The following is a 14,301-nucleotide window of genomic DNA, read 5'->3' on the forward strand; positions in this document are numbered from 1 at the left end:
AAGGACGTCTTTCCACAACCAAGCTAGTTCTAAGGTTCTGTGTTTTGCTCATGTGACATATGCTATTATAGCAGTTTAAAAGTTTTCAGAGTAACAGCAGACGCTTTTGCCTTACCTACAATTATGGCCTTCCCTTTTAACTGGCCTGATACAGCGGAACCAACACTCCACCTTCTGTGCCAGGGTCACCACGGGCTTTATGGTTGTGACTTTGCTCTGCGTTCCAAGGCACATTCATGGCAGGGACTGAACTTAGTAGCTTGGTTGCAGGACTCCTATTGCTTGGAAGAGATTACTTAAAAAAAATAATCTTGAAAACTGAAAGGCAATTACAGTATCATTAAATGACAATTGCAAAATGGAGAAAAAGAATCCCCTGTAATCCCTCCACCCTAACTCGACTATGATGGCTTCAATTTATCCCTTTCCTGTTTTCGTATGTATATGTTTTTATTTATTATTTTAGACATGGTTCAAAACTATGGTTGTATGCTTGAAGAACCTGCCACATTCATGTTGTGTGACCACTATTTGGACCCAGGCCAATGGGCTCAGGTTTGGGCACCTGATGGGAGCACAGCTTATAAAATATACATATGCTGGCCAGTGGATAATGGACATGGTCTGGTCTGAGAGCTCTGACTAATGGAACAGTAGGGAACTTAAGCAATCAGATCTCTTTTCTTGGGACATTTAAATGTGAGACACACAGAAAACTGGGGTGAAGCAGAAATCAGTAAGCAGAAGTCATTAGGTGATAGAAGCCACGGAGGTCATGAGTAAGCTGAGGTTTGAGTAGAGAGAAAAACCAACCGAGCTAGAGAAACAAAGAGGCTGGCGCATCCCATGGCAGAGGTCACAGAAGGGAGCCCAGCCACCTTGAACTGACGGCCCACAGCCTAATGAGATGACAGCCTGAATAACCTCCAGGCCCCAAACAAGGTTTTATTCTCTGCATCACTTGACTTGGCTGCAGCTGCCATTTTACCCTGTCTCCTGACTTCCGCGTGTGTCCTTACAATAAATCCTTCACCAGCAAAAGTCTCACTTTGTTCCTTGCCACCTGGGAAAGCCCGATGTGACTGATGTGAAATCACGTGTACTACTTCAAAATGCTTAATATCAGGCCATTGACATTCAAAATTTTCCTACACTTCCTCTGTTTCCAGACACGTCGAATATTTCCAAAGTTCTGCGACGTTAAGAAATATTTAAATGAAGATTTTTGTGCAAATGTCTTTTGGATTATTTAATTAGGACAGATTCTGACAAGTGGGTTTACTAATTTAATAGTATGAGCTTTAAAAACATATATACTACCATTATTTACAAATTGCCAAGATATGGAAGCAATCTAAGTGTCCATTAACAGATGAATGCATTAAGAAGATGTGATAACATATATATATGTATGTATACACACACACACACACATACATACAATGGAATACCACTCAGCCATAAAAAAGAATTAAATTTTGCCATTTGCAACATCATGGATGGACTTGGAGGGTATTATGCTTAGTGAAGTAAGTTGGACAGAGAAAGACAAATACCGTATGATATCACTTATATGTGAAATCTAAAAAATACAACAAGTTAACTAGTGAATATAACAAAAAAGACACAGACTCACAGATAAAGAGAATAAACTAGTGGGGACTTTATAGATACAGAAAACTTACCAACGGTAAGAAGGAAGGGGGAGGGACAATGTTAGGTGTGGAGGTTAAGAGGTACAAACTACTATAAATAAAATAAGCCTCAAGGATATACTGTACAGCAGAGGGACTAGAACCAATATTTTATATTAACTATACATGGAGTATAACCTTCAAAAATTGTGAATCACTCTACTGTACACTTGTAAATTATATAATATTGTACATCAACAATACTTCAATAAAAAAATATAGCCATATTTCTTCGCCAAAGAGGTTCAGTTCTTATCTTTATCTTGCAGCAAAGTTAATTACACCAGAAGGGTAGCAAATGTCCTTCCATTAACCTTACTTAACCTCTTGGGTCACATCGGAGTTATGGCAGAACTTACTTATTTACTCATAGCCATTTATCATCTATTATGTATCAAGGATTAATTTTGGAGGATACAAAAGTGATAAAGCACTGGTCTTCAAGCAATTTATTTATTTATTAAAAAATTTTAAAATCGAAGTATAGTCACTCACAATGTGTCAATCTCTGGTGTACAGCAAAATGCCCCAGTCATATGCATATACACACATACATTTATTTTCATTTTCTTTCAAGCAATTTATAGTCTGGTGAGTACAGCAGACCAATGTGTGGGTCACCAAAATACAAAGTGAACTGCTGCATATATCCAGAGCCACATAAATAAACCTGGCCCGGCTGCAGGTTTCCCAGGGCACAATTAAGGGTTCCATGGGGCCCCACTCCTGAAGGGTGCTCGCCGGTAGCAGGAAAAGGGTTGCCTCAAGCTTGCTCTAAGGTCAGCTGTGTTGCCCTTTCCCCTCCTGCTGCCCCAGCCTGCTGCTGTCTACTCTGGGTCCCCTGGTTTGGAACAGCCTGTTCTTCAGTTTCTGGACTTATGAAAGGTCCGTAACACATGACCGTTGTGTCCAATAGATTTCATCCTCAGTTTCTGAATCAATGAAAACGATTGTAACAGTGCAGACTGGAATCAAACTCAAGGTTTTCAACATTGGCAGCCATCTCAGCCATCAGGAATTTATACCTGCACAGCTCTCTAGAGCTTGGCCCCCTTTCAAGCCCTCTGTTTCATCCAGATCCTTCCTCACATCTTTCTTCTGTGATCCTAACGATCTCTTGGAGCTTATTCTATTGAACGTTGATTTCTCTTTATGTATGTCTGATGCAGGAAAATGGGGCATGAGAGGATGGTCATGTCCAAGGTCTTGGTCGTGGTCTTTCAGAAGAGAGAGAGGGAGAGGGAGAGAGAAAACCAAGGGGTGTGGGGTTGCTAGTTTTTATAGGCTGGTAACTTCATATGCTAACAAGTGGGAGGATTATTCCAAATACTTTGGGGAAGGGGCTGGGATTCCCAGGAATTTGCCGTCACTCACTCTTTGGTCTTTTACAGCCAGCCTCAGAACTGTCATGGCACCTGTGCGAGTGCCATTTAGCATGCTAATGTATTACAGTGAGTGTATATTGAAGCTCGAGATCTACTGGGAGTTCAATCTTCCGCCATCTTGGTGCTAACTGCTGTGTTATTCTTTTAAGGGTTGTGCCCTGCCCCCTTCCCTCCTGTCTCATGTCCATCGGCCCTACCCCCAAATGCCCCCAGGTGCCAGGCAGCCAGTGGCTGGGATAAATTTGTTACCTGAGTGTGAAGTGGGTCTATGGGTAACTGCCCACCTGTTGAGCACAGGCACTAGACGAGAGAGGTGATCACTCAGCGGGCTGCTGTTGCTGGGTGTGGACTCAGAATTACCAGAAAGGCTGATTTTTCCAAGGGGAAAAGAGAAGTGGGATGTTTCAATGAAGTGTCTCAATTTTCATGTGGTACTTAGCCAACAAACATGGGGCACACTTTGCACAGGGCATGTACCCATGCCCCCTCTGAGTTGGGTGTAGATAGATTTGCATGTAGGTGGCCATGTGTTACCTCTTGTCTAAGGAGCCCTATGGCCGAGGGGCCTCCCTTTCCTTAGATAAATTTCCTGGAGGGGTTTTCCTGAACAAAAAGCCATCTGCTCTGAGAAGTGAATGCTGGTCCTCCCCAACAGTATGGAAGCACTGGTGCAATTCCGCCCCATTCAGAAAATAGTCTTTCTTTGCATCACATGAGGAAATTGTACATCCTGGAGGTGGACTATCAGGCTTTCTGTGAAGGATATTGATGGTTGCAGCTGGTTGTTCTTAACCCTTGACATCACTGTCTTAGACCAGAACCAACCTTCCTGACTTTTTGTGGCCCTCTGCACACGGGGAGGGTGATGATCGTGAACAAACTCTCACGGAGTCTGCAAGCTGCCCTGCTTTTGGATGGCGGGGATGGAAGAAAGCCACAAAGGCGCCCTTGGATGGGTCTACCTGAGGAGACCTCAGTCAAGTCCTAGTCCACTTTCTGATTTGTGTGACCCCAAATCTCATGTCTTCCAGCGGCAGTAGGTCACGAAGAAAATGAAAAAAATGTAGTCCCCTTTCCACCATCCAGGACAAGATGAGCCAGCACTTGGGAAAGCTTCTGAGAAGTGCTACTCAAATATTGACTTGTACCGTGGTCAAGTAGGTTTCACTGAGACAAGCCTGTGTGAAGCACCTGTCAGGGGTGTGTGATGAGGGAAAGGGTGGAGACAGGGTGGGTGAATAACAGAAAAACCTTTCTCTTGCCCAAAGAGATGGAAAACATTTCCAGAAACCATAAGGAATTAAGAAACCCAGCTTGGAAGAGAAAATACATAAGCTTTGAATTTTTTTCCTGCTACGTCTGGTGGCTGCATATGAAGGACAGCAAAGCACACGATCCACTTGATTCTTAGGGTCAGACTGGGGTTTAAATCTTTGCTGAAATACTAACTCGCTGTGTGAGTTTGGGCAGTTAGTTAACCTCTCTGAGTTTCTGTGTCGTGGGTTGATTTGTGTCCTCCCAAAAGGTATGCTGGAGTCTTAGCCCCCACTACATCAGAACGTGACCTTTGGTGGTAGGGTCTTTAAAGAGGTGATTAAACTAAAATGAGGTCATGCGGGTGGGCCTTACTCCCATAGGACTGGTGTCCTTAAAAGAAGGAGAGAGTGGGACACAAACAAAGGGAAGACCACGTGAGGACACAGGGAGACGATGGCTGTCTACAAGCCAAGGAGAGAGGTGTCAAAAAGAACCAACCGTGCCAACACTTTGGTCTTGGACTTCCCGCCTCCAGAACGACGAGACAGTACATGTTTATTGTGTGAGGTGTGAGCCCCCCAGGGGCGTGGTGCTTTGTTACGGCAGCCCTAGTGGCTACAGTTCCTCAGTGACAAACTGGGCTCAATGGTGCCTACTGCCAGGCGACTGTTGAGGGTAACATAGGTCTGGCTGTTGAGGAAGGGACACCTTGGTTCTCACCTGAATCCACTTTGGGATTCAGGCATGTCTGGGCCTTTGGAACTGGAGGAATGTGTCCTCTGCAAGTTTATTTGCACGAAGGTTTGCGAAGCCTCCTGAGACAGGGTCCACCTCACCAGAGAGGCTGGCAGACAAGTCCTGCTCGGTGACGAGGCTTCAGTCTTCCGATGGGACTGCCCTTCTGGGCATGGCATGATGCTGCCTCTCAGCCTTATCCTGGAGCTAACTCCCCGTGGTCTCCTCCAGTCTCACAGCCCTTAGGGCATATACGTAGTAATAAAACCAGATTAAGCAGTTTCACTGAATGCTAGTGTGACTGGCCTGTCAGCCAACTTCTGCTGGCAGATTCCCAGACGTAGTTTCTAGAAGCCTTTCTCTGGGGCAAATCGGTTTCTGTGTTAGTTTCCTATTAGTGCTATGATAAATAATAGCAAATTTAGTGTTTTAAACAATACAAATTAATGTTCTTAAAATTCTGGAGGTCAGAAGTCTGAATTGAGTCTTACAGGGCTAAAATCAAGATGTCAGCAGGGCTGCGTTCCTGCTGGAGGCTTGAGGGGAGAATCCATCTCCTGTTCTTTCTATCTTTCACAGGCCACCTGCATTCCTTGGTTTGTGGTCCCTTGCCACTATCTTCAAACCCAGTAGCATAGCATCTTCAAATCTCTATCCTTCTCTCTCTGACCTCTACTTCCACCCTCACATCCTTACTCTCTGACTCTAAGCCTTCTGCCTCCCTCTTACAAGGCCCCTTGTTATTACATCAAGACCCCTCACCTTGAGATCCCTGATTTAATCATACCTGCAAAGTCTTTTTTTTTTTTTACACCACAAAAGAGAACATATTTACAGGTTTCAAGATCAGGACATAGATATTTGGCTGTGGGGGGGTTGTTCTGCCCACTAGTTTCCTGAGGGAAGAAACCTTCAAACCCTCGCTGTGGGCTGGACATCCAGCTCCCAGATCCTGGGCATCTGTGGACCTGGACCCCCGGGCCATTGCTTCAGCACCAGCTGTCAGCTCACAATCACCAACACCAAAGCTGTTGCTGCTGCCACTACCCCGCAGGAAATGACACCAGAGTCACCTGTTGGCAAAGGAGTCTGGAAAATGTAATTTACACAGTCCCAGATGTTTTCAATACAGAATGAAACCCAGAAGGGAGAGAATCAACCTTGGAGCTGAGAGCAAACAGGCAGAGTCCACCACACTCATTCTCACGGTCCATCCAGATTTAACTTCCACACGTCCACAGTAACAACAAAACATGTTACACTTTCCCTTAAGATGACGCAACAGTCCCTCATATGAATGAGATGCTTTCGCCCTTTTCCACAAAGCCCTGTCAGTCACTGTACTCACCACTGGGTGTGAATTTCTGGCTCGGTGCCAAGCTCACCTGTATAGTCTGTAACCCAAAATCTAAACTGCAAGTTAACCATTTCTGATGTTAAGATTAATAACACTCTTTATAAAATAGTAGGAGAAACAGAGAGAAGAAAAAAGACAGATCGGTGAATGCACAGAAATATATAAATACATATGCAAATATATAGTACAGGTAAGGAAGAAAACACGCGTAGTTGCTGCAGGTCTTACTTCCGTGACTCGCCGTGTGGGCGTGTGTTGGGGTAACTGGCAATCAATTTGGGGAACATAGAACATTAGATGTGTACTTACATCAAAATAAACTCCAGAAGGATTAAACCCTTACATGTCACATACAAAGTCACACGGGTAATAGAAGAAAAGAGCCATGACTGTCTGCACACTTTGGGAAGTGGGAGGTTGTTCAGCACGGCATCGGAGGGGGTAGGCATCCACTGGCTTGTCTGCCCAGCAGCCTCCTGTCTTCTGAGGAACCTCCCCCATCCTCCCACTCCCCTTTCCCAACCCTACCTCGCCCCGCCAGGGACATGTGGTTTGAACAGAGGGGTCCTCTCCTTACGTGACTCCATCTTTCTGGCCATGGCTGCTGGTCTAGAGGTGAGCTCCTCCTCCCATCTGAGCTAATCACTCCCCTGGCCACCAATCTGAGCTGCTTTGAGAGTCCTTGAATGCCCATCTCTGATCATGAAACTGAGGAGGTGTGTGCTCTGGCACTGCCTCTGGAGGTGATTCTAGCCTTCTGCATATAGCCATCATGAGAAAAGAACACTGATAAGGAGAGAAAAGCAAGGTGAGAGGCAAAGAGGTGGTGCCTAGCCCCTGCTTCCTGCACTGCTAGGTTACACCCTTGTCCTTTCCTAAATTCTGTCTCTTGCCTAAGCTTATTTTAGCTCAGTTTCTATCACCCAAAGTTCCAATTCAAACAATACCAGAAACAGGAACCATAAAAATGAACATTTTAAAATGAAAATACTGTTAAAACCAGTTTTTAAACAGAAAAAAAAACCTTGTACAAAATTAAAAGACAAGTGAGAAAAATGGGCAACATACTTGACAGTTACTTCTGGCAGTTTCCCCTCATGGTCCCAAGATGGTTGCCACAGCACCAATCATCTCCTCTTCATACCATATCCAGAGGATGGAAAAGGGATTGGGCTGTCTTCTGTCTTGCGTCCCCTTTTAAGAGTAAGAAAATTCTCATAACTCTTTCCCCCTGCCTCCATTCACCATAGACTTTCATGCCTCTTCAGCTAGAAGAATGTCAGCTCATGCCAACAAGCACCAGAGCACAGAGGATGAAATTACCATGACTGACTAAGACATATGAAGATTCACTACCTGGGATATGGTACCTGTGAGTTCTGTGTAAAGTGAGAGCCTAAACAAAATCAGGGCTCTACCAACCGGGGAGAAAAATGGGACAGCTGAGACCTGAGGGGCAGTAGGATTAGAGATCTGAAGAATAACCAACTGATCCTGCCACATTAGACAAGAAACTTAAATATCTAGGACACTCTTCTCTGAGATACTGCCTATTTCATGGAGTGATTAAGAGGAGGGGAGCTCCTTTTAAGTTTCATACACCAGGCACAGCGGACTTACTGAAAACGTAAAACTCCACCACTAACTAGTTATGTGTTTGGGGGCTTTTTAATAACCTCTCTAAGCCTTCAGTTCCTTCATATGTAAAATGATGATAGTTAATAATGGATCATTACTATTTTTAGATTTTTTCCTTGAGGCAGAGGGGAGGTAATTAGGTTTATTTGTTTATTTATTTTAATTTTTTTAACGGAGGTACTGGAGATTGAACCGAGAACCTCATACATGCTAAGCACATGATCATTATTGACAACAATTGACAATGGTGGTAATTATACTAACCTCATAAAGTCTTTGTGGGAGTTAATGACATAATGCATAAATAATACATAAAGTATATAAAGTACATAGCAAAATGCTCGGTACACAGTCAACACTCAAGGCACGTTACCTATCATTGTCATCATTATCATTATTCTATTCTTATCATCCGAATTAGAAGAGACAATAATGGAGCTTACACCCACATGGGGGAAAAGAGACAAGTAAATAATCAGGTAAGACAGTCCCACAGTGATGCTACGAGAAAAGCAAAACATCTTTGTGCACAATCACTAAAGGCATCTCTCATTATTTCCTAAGGGCAGATTCCAAGAAATGGGATTGCTGGTCCCACAAATAGTCAGAGGATCTCTATGAGATAGTGCTGGTAGCCCTGAGGTTCTAGACCTTTGGCAAACACAGTCAGCTAATGCGATCAGGTGGCATCACCCGAGAGTTTTGAAAGAACTTGAAGGTAAAAGTGTTGCACATACCGCTCAATGTAATGATTTCCTATTATAAAGAGATACTGTCCTCAAGGACTGGAGGGTTGCCCTGAACACATAAACGTTTCTGTAGGCACTCCAGAAACCATGGGCTCCCAAGTGTGACTTGGTGTGAAAGCTGGTGGAGTTAGTACTGAAAGGATGCAACCTTGAAGGTGTTGCTGACACCAGGCACTAGGGACCTTGGGGCTGTTTCATTGTGCGTTCCTGAGGGTTCTCTCTGTAGAGCCAGTTGAACCCTGGGTTTATAGTGAGAATCTGTGCTTGATTCAGTCTTGTGCCAGGAGCATTAGTAAGTCAGCATTGCTATAAGCCAAATTTAGCTAGAGATCGTTGGGGTCACTCAGAGAGTGTGATTTCAGGCCCCAGACCTTTGTGAGGGTGGTCTTGTGGCTGGGAATTCTCCAAGGCCCAACCAGCCACGCCACATTGTTTTCTTCTTTGGTGTGGCTCTCATTCACCCTTCAGAGTGTTGTCTCTTGAGGGTCGTAGCTTTAGGCAGAGGTCTAGGGCCCCCAGCTTTGTCTCCGGTCCCCGTCATGAGTGGCCTGTTAAAGCCTATACTCTGGCTGCCAGAGGCGAGCAGACACCTTAGGGAAAAGTCTCTCGAGGGTGTGCTTATTCCTCCGAATCATCATTTCCAGCCTCCAAGGAATTCCCTTACTTTCCAATCAGCTCATTCACCCATTAATAAAAGCTGCCTTTTTCAGGGAAGCCATCATTTTTCCATACATTCAATAGGGAGGGTTTCTCTGACCATCTTGTCTGCCAAATGGCCAGAAGCTGAAGTCCAGGAGGATATTATATGTAAGACTTGTAAGTCTGAGAAACTACAGGCTGTGTGGCTGGAGTAAAAAAGGCTTCATCACTAAATCTTGGAGCTCTAGAATGAAGAAGCTCGTGCAAAATACAAAGCACAAACACTTGGGGACAGTGCTTTCTAGAGAAGACAGTGATTTTCTGATCTTATTTCAGGGGGACAGGCTGGAGCAGAGTGGTCCTCAGTGAGCATTTGCTATATGAATGGAAGGCAGGTAAGGGCAGAGTTGGATGGATTTTTTTAGTTGGTTGAATTACCAGAACCAAGTTATATAAACAAATTCACATCACCTTTGAATGGAGTCTCCGGAGCCAGCTACCACTGGGTTCTGTTCCATTGTTTCCTGTTCAACAGGATCCTCTTACATGAGCTTTATATGACCAGCTTCCTGTTTTATCAATGTTTTGAGAATGTTGGTGTCATAAAGGTAGATTAGCACATGACCCTAAGCTAACAGTGTTAACTAGTATGCTGAAGGCAGAGAGGCAATTTCTGTCCTTCCTCCCCCATCTCCCCACCCCACCAGATCCACAAACAGGGGATGGATGAGTTAAAATGGAATAGGGCCAAGAGCTCTCCACGTAGGTGGAAAAGTCTATAAAATACCCCTGTGGCCACCATCCAAGATGGAACATCGATCTGGAAAAAATAAGTATGGAAGGACTGGAAATGGAAAGTGTGGCTTCCTGACAGCAATGTTAGTGAACAAGACCCAGGGCTCTTCACGGACTGAAAGCTCAAAGTGAGTCAAGAGCGAGTCAGTAAAAGTTAAATCGATCTCAGGCCCCATGAGCAGTAGCACAGTGTCCAAACACGAAGTGAGAGGCATGCCTTCCTCCTCAATGGTCGGGTCAACTGGGTGCAAGTCTTCACCTCTGAGCACTGGAACTAACCAGAGTGCAGGGAGGGGGAGGGGAGGGGCAGCCACATGGGGAAGGAGCAATGGAAGATCCTCTGGAGTTCAGCAAGAAGGGAAGGCTGAAGGTGGGGCTTGAGTGGGGAGCCCGTGCTAGACTGCTGGGGCCGCCATAACACAGACATGTATTGAATTATCATCTGAAGGCTAAAGTCCAAGTTCAAGGTGTCTGCACGGTTGGTTCCTTCTGAGGCCTCTCTTCTTGGCTTGTAGACGGCCATCGTCTCCCTGTGTCCTCACGCAGTTTCCCTCTGTGCTTGTGTCCCAATCTCTTCTTCTTTTAAGGACACCAGTCCTATTGGATTAAGGCCCAACCCTAATGACCTCATTTTAGTTTAATCACCTCTTTAAAGACCCTACCTCCAAATACACTTACATCCTGAGGTGCTGGGGTTAGGACTTCAACACACGCATTTTAGGTGGGGGAGGTACCTAATTCAGCCCATAACAGTGCCTGACTCTTGTTTCAACGTGTAGAAAAGGAAACAGATTTCTCTTTTGTGAGTCCAGTAGACAAAGCAAAGGTCACTGTGTGGAAGTTATTAAGAAAGCCAGTCGGGCTCAATAGGAAAATCTTTGCCTACCTGCTTCCCCATATCACCTACCCTGGGTTCCCAGCTAATGTCAGAGCCTCCAGCTACTTTGTGTGAGATTCTCAGTACCAATTCTATGTCTATCTGTCCCAGACCCTTGGGGCACTCAGTTTCACACCGGTAGGACGTCCTCCTGGTGTCCTCATTTGGGTTTCTTTCCTCTGCACCTTGACCCACCCACCTAGAAAGCCTAACTCCAGATCTCAGTCCTTCAGAGTGTGGCCAGTCCTTCCATGGGAAGGTGGGTCATGTCCAGCATTGTCTAAAGATAAGTCATCCAACCTGGCTTCTGAGACCTGAGAACAAAACGTTTCCCTGGAGAAGCACTTCCCTGCTAAATCATAAAGGCACCTGCCACGACTTCACCTAATCTTGTGATAGTTCTCCTTGGAACTGGCGTATAATGAGCTCTTCCTCATACACAAACTGCTCCGGATGTCTTGGTTGCTCTCAGTATGCAAAATCCATGGTTTTCCCCCAGCTCCCAGCTAGGAGGTCACAGAAGACTTGAAAAGGAATGGAACAGAATCTGCTTATAACACAGAGTTATTTTCATATGCAAATTCATCAGCGTTGATGATGAAAGAGAAGTGCCCAGAATGGGTATGTGAAACAAATCCCATTGGACGAGGCAAAAGCCCTCTGTAGGGGACTGAGGAACATGGTCTGTCCAGCCTCAGAAGACAACGGCCTGTACTTTCTTTCGCAAAGGTGAACCATCTCCAAGGATATTGTGGGGAAAGAGCTGGTCTGTGGGGTGGGAAGCAGAATCACCTGATGGCTGCTATAAATGTCAGAAATAGAGAAGATTCAGAGAAGAAGAGAAATCGACAATTTCTAAATAGATATAGTTTGGAGCTCCAGGTAAACTGAGAACAGAACTCCTGCCTATCTCAAAGAAGAGATGAGTGTCTCTGAAAGGCTGCTGTCAGGGGGTCGCCTCCCCAGAGGCCCTGGAACACAGACAGTGCCTGACCTGAGAATGTCTCTCCCCACTGCCTCCCCCCACCCCCAGCCAGACCTGCCAAGGCTCCCCCGCCCCAGCCAGAGGACAGCCAAATGGCGCAGCCCCCTCCCTCCCTGTGCAAACAGCTCTCACCCCGCCGAGTAAACAGGCCTCCCCCGGTAGCGGCGCCTCTGCGCTGCCTCTGTATGATGTAGCCCAGAAACAAGGAGGCCAAGCCCTGGGCTCTGGACTTGGGTTCTGTTTTTAATCCAGGCCCCCAGGCAACAGGGGTCATCCGTCTTGGCTCCTTCTCTTTTTATGTAAACAGGGCTGGGGGCCCATATGGTTTGAGTACAGCCAGGCCCCTGCTCTCACTCCTCCCCATGTAAACACATTACAAAGAATCTTTGTAACTGTCCAGGCGGAGCAGCCCAGCCCAGAGGAAGGGAGCCTGCATCAGGAAGGGAGTGAGGGTGGAGGCAGGGGTGGCTTGGGGAGGGGGGAGGGGGTGATGCCCACCAACACTCCCTGTACGGTGGGATGCAGATGGTCAGCTTTGCCCAGTCTGACCATGGGAGGAGAGGGTCTGTTACCTGCAGCAGAAACCAAGAGGAGGGGTATGAGAAAAGGGGGAACAGACCTGACATCCTTCAGCCTGATACCTTCCCTGCTGTAGTTCAGGCGAGGCTGAAAAAAGAAGAAAAAAAAAAAAAAAAAAAAGAAAGAATGAAGGCCTCCTCTTCAACCATGGCAGGGTAGAAGAAGGAGTATCATTTGGAGAGTCAAGAAAACAAATTGTATTCCTGCGTCCACCCTTAATGAGCTGTGTGACCTTTGGATGGTGCCTTAACCTCTCTGAGTTTCCTCATCTAGATAAATTGGAACTCTACTATCTGCCCTTGATGTGACAGGGACTTTAGGTATGTTATTTTACTAATCCACACAACTACCCAATGAGGCAGGGAATGATTATCCCCATTTTCAAGATAAAGAAATTGAGGCTCAGCAGGTAGAACTGATTTGCCCCCAATATGCACGTTAATAAGTGGCAGCTCTTTTCTCTGCCAAACCCCATTCTGCTCCTGCAGCTGAGAAAGGTGGGATTCCTTTCCTTGACCATTTGGAAGCTGAGACTAGAAGGTACTGGCCTACTGAAAACAACCTTTATTGCTGGAGACAGAAGTTCTGACTCAGATAAGCTCAAGGTCTGGGAGTCAGGGCTCTGTCTCAGGCCCCCCCACCTTCCCCAGCCATCTCCTTTCACTGCACTCCTGTATCACCTTGGGTAAAATCCAGGGAAAGAGAACAATCAACAACTTGTTCCACCCAGGGAAGGACTTGGCAGGGACTCTTGGCATCACTGTCACCACCTTTTCCATGCCAAGGCAATACCTAAATATCTAAATTTCCATAGCACGTCTTAGAGGCTGAGAGAACCAGGAACCCTTATACCTACAGACAGACTTAGCACTGGGAGGCATTGCTGAGGGGAGTAAGAAAGGTTCCCAGACCTTTGACAGTAAACTCTCGACTGTGATATTCCAGCACCAGGATCCGCAAACTTCTGCCCTTGGGCTAAATGCAGTTTGCCACTTTTCCTGTTGAGCTGGTGATCTTAGAATTTTATGTTTTTAAATGGCTGGGAAAAAAATAGTTGTTTATGACATGCAAAAATTATATTAAATTCAAATTTCAGGGTCTGTAAATATGATTTTAGAAGGCAGCCATGCTTTTCCATGTACACAAGTCTGTGGTTGCTTTTGTGCGACAAAGTTGCACAGTTGAGTGGCTGTGACATTGATCATGTGGCCTGCAAAGCCTAAAATATTTGCTATCTGTCTCTTTACTGAAGGAGTCTGCCATCTCCTGTTCTAGGAAAAATCATGTGCCTGGGATGGGGTTTGGGGGAAGGGTCTCACTATTCTGGAGGTAGATATTTATTTAACCCCTTGTTTCTCGTGCAGCCCCTCCCCCAACACACACACACCTCAGCAGTGCCTGGCGGCCCCAATCCAGCTGGGTCTAACTAGCAGCCTTAGGGGTGTGGCCTCTCAGACCCAAGGCTGACGAGCTCTTCACCCCCCCACCCTTCAAGGGTCAATTCCTTCCCTCCCCTGGCATCTGGAGTACTGGCAGCCAGGCTTCGACTCCTTAGGAGGGAGGCTGGAGGGTTTTCCCCTGGAGAAACTGACCAAGAGACAAGATCGAGAT

Source organism: Camelus ferus, chromosome 18 (assembly GCF_009834535.1).
Source record: "Camelus ferus isolate YT-003-E chromosome 18, BCGSAC_Cfer_1.0, whole genome shotgun sequence".
NCBI lineage: Eukaryota > Metazoa > Chordata > Mammalia > Artiodactyla > Camelidae > Camelus > Camelus ferus.